Raw genomic sequence first — 12,093 nt, forward strand, 5'->3', positions numbered from 1 at the left:
ACTTTAGACTTTCATTACAACCCTAACCCTGATACTTTAGACTTTCATTACAACCCTAACCCTAACCCTGATACTTTAGACTTTCATTACAACCCTAACCTTAACCCTGATACTGTAGACTTTCATTACAACCCTAACCCTGATACTTTAGACTTTCATTACAACCCTAACCCTGATACTTTAGACTTTCATTACAACCCTAACCCTGATACTTTAGACTTTCATTACAACCCTAACCCTGATACTTTAGACTTTCATCACAACCCTAACCCTGATACTTTAGACTTTCATTACAACCCTAACCCTAACCCTGATACTTTAGACTTTCATCACAACCCTAACCCTGATACTTTAGACTTTCATTACAACCCTAACCCTGATACTTTAGACTTTCATTACAACCCTAACCCTGATACTTTAGACTTTCATTACAACCCTAACCCTGATACTTTAGACTTTCATCATTACAACCCTAACCCTGATACTTTAGACTTTCATTACAACCCTAACCCTGATACTTTAGACTTTCATCACAACCCTAACCCTAACCCTGATACTTTAGACTTTCATTACAACCCTAACCCTAACCCTGATACTTTAGACTTTCATCACAACCCTAACCCTAACCCTGATACTTTAGACTTTCATCACAACCCTAACCCTGATACTTTAGACTTTCATCACAACCCTAACCCTGATACTTTAGACTTTCATTACAACCCTAACCCTGATACTTTAGACTTTCATTACAACCCTAACCCTGATACTTTAGACTTTCATCACAACCCTAACCCTGATACTTTAGACTTTCATTACAACCCTAACCCTGATACTTTAGACTTTCATTACAACCCTAACCCTGATACTTTAGACTTTCATTACAACCCTAACCCTGATACTTTAGACTTTCATTACAACCCTAACCCTGATACTTTAGACTTTCATTACAACCCTAACCCTGATACTTTAGACTTTCATTACAACCCTAACTCTGATACTTTAGACTTTCATTACAACCCTAACCCTAACCCTGATACTTTAGACTTTCATTACAACCCTAACCCTAACCCTGATACTTTAGACTTTCATTACAACCCTAACCCTAACCCTGATACTTTAGACTTTCATTACAACCCTAACCCTGATACTTTAGACTTTCATTACAACCCTAACCCTGATACTTTAGACTTTCATTACAACCCTAACCCTGATACTTTAGACTTTCATTACAACCCTAACTCTGATACTTTAGACTTTCATTACAACCCTAACCCTGATACTTTAGACTTTCATTACAACCCTAACCCTGATACTTTAGACTTTCATTACAACCCTAACCCTGATACTTTAGACTTTCATTACAACCCTAACCCTAACCCTGATACTTTAGACTTTCATCATTACAACCCTAACCCTGATACTTTAGACTTTCATTACAACCCTAACCCTGATACTTTAGACTTTCATCATTACAACCCTAACCCTGATACTTTAGACTTTCATTACAACCCTAACCCTGATACTTTAGACTTTCATTACAACCCTAACCCTGATACTTTAGACTTTCATTACAACCCTAACCCTGATACTTTAGACTTTCATTACAACCCTAACCCTGATACTTTAGGCTTTCATTACAACCCTAACCCTGATACTTTAGACTTTCATCATCACAACCCTAACCCTAACCCTGATACTTTAGACTTTCATCATTACAACCCTAACCCTGATACCTTAGACTTTCATTACAACCCTAACCCTGATACTTTAGACTTTCATCATTACAACCCTAACCCTGATACCTTAGACTTTCATTACAACCCTAACCCTGATACTTTAGACTTTCATCACAACCCTAACCCTGATACTTTAGACTTTCATCATTACAACCCTAACCCTGATACTTTAGACTTTCATTACAACCCTAACCCTAACCCTGATACTTTAGACTTTCATTACAACCCTAACCCTGATACTTTAGACTTTCATTACAACCCTAACCCTGATACTTTAGACTTTCATAATTACAACCCTAACCCTAACCCTGATACTTTAGACTTTCATCATTACAACCCTAACCCTGATACTTTAGATTTTCATTACAACCCTAACCCTGATACTTTAGACTTTCATTACAACCCTAACCCTGATACTTTAGACTTTCATCATTACAACCCTAACCCTGATACTTTAGACTTTCATTACAACCCTAACCCTGATACTTTAGACTTTCATTACAACCCTAACCCTGATACTTTAGACTTTCATAATTACAACCCTAACCCTGATACTTTAGACTTTCATTACAACCCTAACCCTGACCCTGATACTTTAGACTTTCATCACAACCCTAACCCTAACCCTGATACTTTAGACTTTCATTACAACCCTCACCCTGATACCTTAGACTTCCATTACAACCCTAACCCTGATGCTTTAGACTTTCATCATTACAACCCTAACCCTGATGCTTTAGACTTTCATCATTACAACCCTAACCCTGATACTTTAGACTTTCATTACAACCCTAACCCTGATGAGGAATGAAGCAACCTGTTCTCCTCCAGCTGCAGAAGAAGAATCTGATCTTTAACTACAGTCCTCTACATGTGGCTCCAATCAGCTGTTTATTCATCAGTTTAATCTATTAATGACATCAGAGAGCCTGAACCCTGAACCCTGAACCCTGAACCCCCCCCCCCCCTGACCCCCCCCCACTGCAGGTCTGCTGCTGTTAAACTGGAGCAGAGCTTGTTATGAGAGCTCAGTGACTCTGCCAGCTTCATTAGTCCTCACATGACTGACGCCTGAAGCTTTTCTTCTTCTGTTGTTTCATTATTACGTAACTTCAGCTGCTGATTAAAAATAAAAAAGGACTGAAGGACATTCAGACCCAAAACATGCAGTTCCTCCAACGGCCACTAGAGGCGCCACTCCTATAGAAACCACCTGTTATACAAGGGTCAGTGACGTTTGTTAGTCTCCATGAGGTTTAGTTTAAATTTAAAGGGTTAAAATGTGAAAATAAACGTATGAATAACTTCACACATTCTTTTTTTGTGGACCCAGCATCAAATTTCTGCTTTTAATCCATTTAGAGAGAATATATTAGAGGATTATGGTAAAAATGTCTAAGTGGTGTAACCATAAAAACTTTGGAAGGAAGGAAGGAAGGAAGGGAGGGAGGGAGGGAGGGAGGAAGGAAGGAAGGAAGGAAGGAAGGAAGGAAGGAAGGAAGGAAGGAAGGAAGGAAGGAAGGAAGGAAGGAAGGAGAATATATTAGAGGATTATGGTAAAAATGTCTAAGTGGTGTAACCATAAAAGCTTTGGAAGGAAGGAAGGAAGGGAGGGAGGGAGGGAGGGAGGAAGGAAGGAAGGAAGGAAGGAAGGAAGGAGAATATATTAGAGGATTATGGTAAAAATGTCTAAGTGGTGTAACCATAAAAAGTTTGGAAGGAAGGGAGGGAGGAAGGTAGGAAGGTAGGAAGGAAGGTAGGAAGGAAGGGAGGGAGGGAGGGAGGAAAAAGGTAGGAAGGAAGGAGGGAAGGAACGAAGGAGAATATGTTAGAGGATTATGGCAAAATTGTCTAAGTGGTGTAACCATAAAAACTTTGGAAGGAAGGAAGGAAGGAAGGAAGGAAGGAAGGAAGGAAGGAGAATATATTAGAGGATTATGGTAGAAATGTCTAAGTGGTGTAACCATAAAAAGTTTGGAAGGAAGGGAGGGAGGAAGGTAGGAAGGTAGGAAGGAAGGTAGGAAGGAAGGGAGGGAGGGAGGGAGGAAAAAGGTAGGAAGGAAGGAGGGAAGGAACGAAGGAGAATATGTTAGAGGATTATGGCAAAATTGTCTAAGTGGTGTAACCATAAAAACTTTGGAAGGAAGGAAGGAAGGGAGGAAGGAAGGAAGGAGAATATATTAGAGGATTATGGTAAAAGTGTCTAAGTGGTGTAACCATAAAAACTTTGTATCAAATAATTCAACTTGCTTAACCTTCCTGTTGTCCTCGAGTCAAAGAAGGAAGGAAGGGAGGAAGGAAGGAAGGAAGAAAGGAAGGAAGGAGAATATATTAGAGGATTATAGCAGAAATGTCTAAGTGGTGTAACCATAAAAACTTTGGAAGGAAGGAAGGGAGGGAGGGAGAAGGAAGGAAGGAAGGAAGGGAGGGAGAGAGGGAGGAAGGAAGGAAGGAAGGAGATATAAATTTCTGCTTTTAATCCATTTAGAGAGAATATATTAGAGGATTATGGCAAAAATGTCTAAGTGGTGTAACCATAAAAACTTTGTACCAAATAATTCAACTTGCTTAACCTTCCTGTTGTCCTCGAGTCAAAGAAGGAAGGAAGGGAGGGAGGGAGGGAGGGAGGGAGGGAGGGAGGGAGGGAGGAAGGAGGGAGGGAGGAAGGAAGGAGAGAAGGAAGGAAGGAAGGAAGGAAGGAAGGAGGGAGGGAGGGAGGGAGGGAGGGAGGAAGGAAGGAAGGAAGGAAGGAGGAAGGAAGGAAGGGAGAAAGGAAAAGGGGAAGGAAGGAAGGAAGGTAGGAGGGAGGGAGGAAAGAAGGAAGGAAGGAAGGAAGGAAGGAGAGAAGGAAGGAAAGAAAGAGAAGGAGGGAGGAAGGAAGGAAGGACAGACAGAAGGAAAGAAGGAAGGTTAAAAACAGTAAATTCTCAATAAAACACCATATCAACTTTTTGTCCACTTAAATACTCTGTAGCTGATACAATACTTAATATCTATCATTCTTTTGTGGTTACACCATTTGACATTTGGTTTGCATGAAGAATCAAAGAGTGTTTTCCAGTGATGTCGCTTTCCTTCAGTTTAGTTTTATTGTGTCAAAGAGAGAACGAGCAGGTTAAATGTTTATCATGTTTCATCATCTCAGATCAACACTGAGCACAAAGAACAGCTGATGACAGATTCACAACCACGTCAAAAACATCCGTCATGGAGAGATGAGTCACTGTGATTTCCACAAAGAGTCATCACAGCGAATCACAGCGAGTCATCTCAGAGCCGCTGCACTGAGTTTACATGTGGAATTACAGTGTCTGTGTTTGTCCTATTCTCAGCTGAGTCCCTGAACGCCTCGTGTGTCGCTGCTATGCTGTCTGTGAGTCCCTGAACGCCTCTTGTGTCGCTGCTCTGCTGTCTGTGTTTGTCCTATTCTCAGCTGAGTCCCTGAACGCCTCGTGTGTCTCTGCTGTCAGTGTGTCCCTGAACGCCTCGTGTGTCTCTGCTGTCTGTGTTTGTCCTATTCTCAGCTGAGTCCCTGAACGCCTCGTGTGTCGCTGCTCTGCTGTCTGTGAGTCCCTGAACGCCTCGTGTGTCTCTGCTGTCTGTGTTTGTGTTTGTCCTATTCTCAGCTGAGTCCCTGAACGCCTCGTGTGTCTCTGCTGTCTGTGAGTCCCTGAACGCCTCGTGTGTCTCTGCTGTCTGTGAGTCCCTGAACGCCTTGTGTGTCCTCTGCTGTCAGTGTTTGTCCTATTCTCAGCTGAGTCCCTGAACGCCTCGTGTGTCTCTGCTGTCTGTGTGTCCCTGAACGCCTCGTGTGCTGCTGTCTGTCAGTGTTTTGTCCTATTCTCAGCTGAGTCCCTGAATGCCTCGTGTGTCTCTGCTGTCAGTGTTTGTCCTATTCTCAGCTGAGTCCCTGAATGCCTCGTGTGTGTCTCTACTGTCTGTGTTTGTCCTATTCTCAGCTGAGTCCCTGAACGCCTCGTGTGTGTCTCTGCTGTCTGTTTGTCCTATTCTCAGCTGAGTCCCTGAACGCCTCGTGTGTGTCTCTGCTGTCTGTGTTTGTCCTATTCTCAGCTGAGTCCCTGAACGCCTCGTGTGTGTCTCTGCTGTCTGTGTTTGTCCTATTCTCAGCTGAGTCCCTGAACGCCTCGTGTGTGTCTCTGCTGTCTGTGTTTGTCCTATTCTCAGCTGAGTCCCTGAACGCCTCGTGTCTGTGTTTCACTCTGACAGTAAAATAAACCTCTAGCAGCGTCGTGAGTGATTTCCTCCCAAACCATCGAGCTCGGCTTCATTACAGGCCGACGATGTTTAACACAAACATTCAGCCTCCACACTTCATTTACAGCTTCGACCAATCAGATCACTTCATTTAGAGAGCTTCAACCAATCAGATCACTTCATTTAGAGCCTCAACCAATCAGATCACACACACCAAACATAAGCAACAAGTAAATGACAGGAGCAGCTTTTCTTTAATTATGATGAAATAATCTACTTTAAGCTCTAAGACATATATTTAATCTGGTTTTTACTTCTCTCTGTAAAACACTTTGAGCTACATCGTTTGTCTGAAAGCTGCTTTATAAATAAAGTTTATTATAACTATTATTAAAAGCTCAATAAGATCAAAATGTTACGATTAACTTTGACGAACTGAAACACTGAAATATTCAAATCATATAACTACAATACAAAACAATAAAACTATTTATTTTGTCCTCAGTAAACATGAATTAATCCATTCAAATGAATTAGCTCAGTTAACTGGCAAAACAGACAGACAGGAAGAATTAGCCAATCACAAAAAGGTAGCTCAGTTTCTGCCCAGCGACAGGTTGCTAAGGCCTTACGGTTGCTAAGGGCAGCTAAGGCCCTGCGGTTGCTAAGGGCAGCTAAGGCCCAACGGTTGCTAAGGGCAGCTAAGGCCCTGCGGTTGCTAAGGACAGTTAAGGTCCCGCGGTTGCTAAGGGCAGCTAAGGTCCCGCGGTTTGCTAAGGGCAGCTAAGGTCCTGCGGTTGCTAAGGGCAGCTAAGGCCCTGCGGTTGCTAAGGGCAGCTAAGGCCCTGCGGTTGCTAAGGGCAGCTAAGGCCCTGCAGTTGCTAAGGGCAGCTAAAGCCCAACGGTTGCTAAGGGCAGCTAAGGCCCTACGGTTGCTAAGGGCAGCTAAGGTCCTGCGGTTGCTAAGGGCAGCTAAGGCCCAACGGTTGCTAAGGGCAGCTAAGGCCCTGTGGTTGCTAAGGGCAGCTAAGGCCCTGCGGTTGCTAAGGGCAGCTAAGGCCCTGTGGTTGCTAAGGGCAGCTAAGGCCCTACGGTTGCTACGGCGATTTGAGAATGTTTTTGGAAAAAATTCTCACAATTCTGAAGAATTTGGCTTCTGACAAGGTCCCGAACAATTTCAAACTGTGAGAAAACCGTAACTCCTGTCCAAAAACCGAAAACACCGTGAGAGACACAGAAGCCGGCAGATTCTGACAGTGTTTATTTTATTCAGATATTCTTTAAAATGAGCGAGTAAGCTCAGTGTGAACACAGAGTGAGATTCTTTTGAAAAAAGAAGACGATTACATTAGGGTCAATGGGGAGTGAGACAGGTATTGCTGCTGGTCTCGGCCCCCCCCATTTAAATTTTGTGCAGACCCCGCCTGTCAAAGTCACATTTTATGAATCCCAACACCTATGTCTACATTTTGACCAAAAATTATTTGTCTCCTTTTTACGGTTTGGCCGTGAGCTCGAGTTAAAAATAAAAATTAAGGTTATTTTTTACTGCTTCTCACACTCTAGCTAACTGCCGCTTCCACTCTAACTTTGAAGAAAAAGTGATTTCCACTCCTCGTTTGACTGCTCATAGTTTGACAAGTTTACATGTTATGGAGAATAGTTTGGTATTTTTCCAGAGAGCACAAGTTTTCCTCCGTTTTAAAGTTTGAATCACGTTTCTATGTGCACGTATGAGCGAGCTAGGCGACTTGAAAAAAGGAGAAATTTTGGAGGGGTTTCAAAAAATTCCCATTCATTTCCAATGGAGAAATCTCCCGGTAATTTGGGAATAACTTTGGGAAAAAATACCAAAAGTCATGGCACCCCTCCCCCGATCGAGCCGCACGTTTTGATGTATATATTGGGTTAGGTATTAGGTAGGAAGGAAGGAAGGAAGGAAGGAAGGATGTAAGATCATGCCAAACTAGTTGATATGGTGTTAGGTAGGAAGGAAGGAAGTAAGGAAGGAAGGAAGGAGTTTTATTGACTGTTTTTAAGCTAGCTAGCTAGCTAGAATTATTTGGTACAAAGTTTTTATGGTTACACCACTTAGACATTTTTACCATAACCCTCTAATATATTCTCTCTAAATGGATTAAAAGCAGAAATTTGATGCTGGGTCCACAAAAAAAGAATGTGTGAAGTTATTCATACGTTTATTTTCACATGTTAACCCTTTAAATTTAAACTAGACCAACATGGAGACAGTTTAACAGCTTGTGGTTTTCAGTCATCTAAAAATACAGTTACTGTGTAAACTTCAGTGTTTCTGCAGCTCGTTCAGATGGTTAGGGTTAGAGTTAGGAGGGACGAAGGAGGAGAAGAAGGAGGAAGAAGAGGAGGTAGAGGAGGAGGAGGAAGTAGAGGAGGAGGAGGAGGAGGAAGAGGAGGAGATAGAGGACGAGGTGGTGGAGGAGGAAGATGTGGAGGAGGAGGATGTGGAGGAGGATGTGGAGGAGGAGGAGGAGGGGGAGGAAGAGTTAGAGGAGGAGGAAGAGGAGGAGAAGGAAGAGTTGGAGGAGAAGAAGGAGGAAGAGGAGGAGAGAGGAGGAGGAGGAGGAGGAGGAGGAGGAGGAGGAGGAGGAGGAGAGAGAGGAGGAAAAGGAGAGAGGAGGATGAAGAGAAGGAGGAGAAGGAAAGAAAGGAGAAGGAGGAGGAGAAGAAGGAGGAAGAGGAGGAGGAGGAGGAGGAGGAGAGAGAGGAGGAGGAGGAGGAGAGGGAGGAGAGGGAGGAGGAGGAGTAGATGGAGGATGAGGTGGTGGAGGAAGAGGAGGGGGAGGAGGAGGAGATGAAGAGAAGGAGGAAAAGGAAAGAAAGGAGAAGGAGGAGGAGAAGGAGGAGGAGGAGAAGAAGGAAGAGGAGGAGGAGGAGGAGAGAGAGGAGGAGGAGGAGGAGGAGGAGGAGGAGGAGGAGGAGGAGGAGAGAGAGGAGGAGGAGGATGAAGAGAAGGAGGAAAAGGAAAGAAAGGAGAAGGAGAAGGAAGAGGAGGAGGATGAGAAGAAGGAAGAGGAGGAGGAGGAGAGAGAGGAGGAGGAGGAGGAGGAGGAGGAGGAGGAGGAGGAGGAGGAGGACGAGGAGAGAGAGGAGGAGAAGACGGTTTTTTATCTTTCTAACGATCAGCTTCAGAGTCTCGTGGAAATCTGCTGTGAAGAAATGTGAAGATGAAAAGATAAAAAAGATGATGTCATCTGAGCTGCTGCTTCAAAACACACACACACACACACACACACACACACACACACACACACCCTAAAACACACACACACACACACACACCCTAAAACACACAGACACACACACACACACAGACACACACACACACAGACAGCAACACACACACACACACACACAGTAACACACACACACACACAGTAACACACACACACACACACACACACACAGACAGCAACACACTCACACACACACACACACACACACACACACACACACACACACACACAGACACTGACTGTGTTGCCTCACAGCCACACATTGCTCAAGAACAGAGAGTCCAAACAATCACACCCTAAGACACACACACACACACACACACCCTAAAACACACACACACACACACACACACACACACACACACACACCCTAAAACACACACACACACACACACACACACACACACACACACCCTAAAACACACACACACACACACACACACACACACACACACACACCCTAAAACACACACACACACACACACACACACCCTAAAACACACACACACACACACACACACCCTAAAACACACACACACACACACACACACACACACACACACACACACACACACACACACACACACACACACACACACACACAGTATAAACACGTCTAAACTCTGCAAACTGGACACCGTCTTTATTTAAACACAGAGCTGAAACAATAAATACCTGAACTTTAAACACGAGGAGCGCTGCAGCGTGGAGGAGGAGGAGGAGGAGGAAGAGGAGGAACTGGAGGAGGAGGAGGAGGAAGAGGAGGAGGAGGAGGAAGAGGAGGAGGAAGAGGAGGAGGAAGAGGAGGAGGAGGAGGAAGAGGAGGAGGAAGAGGAGGAGGAGGAGGAGGAGGAGGAGGAACTGGAGGAGAAGGAGGAGGAGGAGGAGGAGGAAGAGGAGAAGGACGACAATCAGGAAGAGGAGAAGGAGGAGGAAGTGGTGGAGGAGAAGGAAGAGGAGGAGGAGGAAGAGGAAGAAGCAGAGGGAGGAGGAGGAGGAAGAAGAGGAGGAGAAGGAAGAAGAGGAGGAGGAAGAGGAGGAAGGAGGAAGGAGGAGGAGGAGGAGAAAGAGGAAGAGGAGGAGGAGGAGGAGAAAGAGGAAGAGGAGGAAGAGAAAGAGGTAGAGGAGGAGGAAGAGGAGGAGGAGGAGGGGGAGGAAGAGGAGGAGGAGGAGGAGGAGCAGCATGTGTAGCTGCAGGCGTTTCTGAGGCCTCAGCTATAAATCTCAGCAGCTCGTCTGTTTGTTCTTCAGCTTCTAGAAAAACCTGCTGGTCTCATTCAGAGGTTCAGCTACAGGTGGTTAACCCTGGGGGGCGGGGCTTCAGAGCTACAGGTGGTTAACCCTGGGGGGCGGGGGGGGCGGGGATACAGAGCTACAGGTGGTTAACCCTGGGGGGCGGGGCTTCAGAGCTACAGGTGGTTAACCCTGGGGGGCGGGGCTTCAGAGCTACAGGTGGTTAACCCTGGGGGGCGGGGCTACAGAGCTACAGGTGGTTAACCCTGGGGGGCGGGGCTTCAGAGCTACAGGTGGTTAACCCTGGGGGACGGGGCTACAGTACTACAGGTGGTTAACCCTGGGGGGCGGGGCTTCAGAGCTACAGGTGGTTAACCCTGGGGGGCGGGGCTTCAGAGCTACAGGTGGTTAACCCTGGGGGGCGGGGCTACAGAGCCACAGGTGGTTAACCCTGGGGGGCGGGGCTTCAGAGCCACAGGTGGTCTGATTGGCTGAGTTTACCCTGGTGGGCGGGGCTTCAGAGCTACAGGTGGTTAACCCTGGGGGGCGGGGCTTCAGAGCCACAGGTGGTTAACCCTGGGGGGCGGGGCTTCAGAGCTACATGTGGTTAACCCTGGGGGGCGGGGCTTCAGAGCTACAGGTGGTTAACCCTGGGGGGCGGGGCTTCAGAGCTACAGGTGGTCTGATTGGCTAAGTTTACCCTGGTGGGCGGGGCTTCAGAGCTACAGGCGGTTAACGCTGGGGGCGGGGCTTCAGAGCCACAGGTGGTTAACCCTGGGGGGCGGGGCTTCAGAGCTACAGGTGGTTAACCCTGGGGGGCGGGGCTTCAGAGCTACAGGTAGTTAACCCTGGGGAGCGGGGCTTCAGAGCAACAGGTGGTCTGATTGGCTGAGTTAACCCTGGGGGGCGGGGTTACAGATCTACAGGTGGTCTGATTGGCGGAGTTAACCCTGGTGGGCGGGGCTTCAGAGCCACAGGTGGTCTGACTGGCTGAGTTAACCCTGGTGGGCGGGGCTTCAGAGCTACAGGTGGTCTCCTTGGCTGAGTTAACCCTGAGGGGCGGGGCTTCAGAGCTACAGGTGGTCTGATTGGCGGAGTTAACCCTGGTGGGCGGGGCTTCAGAGCTACAGGTGGTCTGCTTGGCTGAGTTAACCCTGGTGGGCGGGGCTTCAGAGCTACAGGTGGTCTGACTGGCTGAGTTAACCCTGGTGGGCGGGGCTTCAGAGCTACAGGTGGTCTGACTGGCTGAGTTAACCCTGGTGGGCGGGGCTTCAGAGCTACAGGTGGTCTGACTGGCTGAGTTAACCCTGGTGGGCGGGGCTTCAGAGCTACAGGTGGTCTGACTGGCTGAGTTAACCCTGGTGGGCGGGGCTACAGAGCTACAGGTGGTCTGACTGGCTGAGTTAACCCTGGTGGGCGGGGCTTCAGAGCTACATGTGGTCTGATTGAAGTAAAGTCAGAATCAAACAGGTGGAAGTTTTCTTCATTCAACTAAAACGTGTTTAAATGTATAAAAGTCGTCACAATAAATAAATCCAGGCGGTTATAAAGATAAATGTTTTATAAATTAATATTCTGAGCAGAGATGAAACATGTGTGAATCACATCTGGACTGAATCTGAGCTCCAGATGTTTGG

Source organism: Scomber japonicus, chromosome 8 (genome assembly GCF_027409825.1).
Source record: "Scomber japonicus isolate fScoJap1 chromosome 8, fScoJap1.pri, whole genome shotgun sequence".
In the NCBI taxonomy this organism is placed as follows: Eukaryota; Metazoa; Chordata; class Actinopteri; order Scombriformes; family Scombridae; genus Scomber; species Scomber japonicus.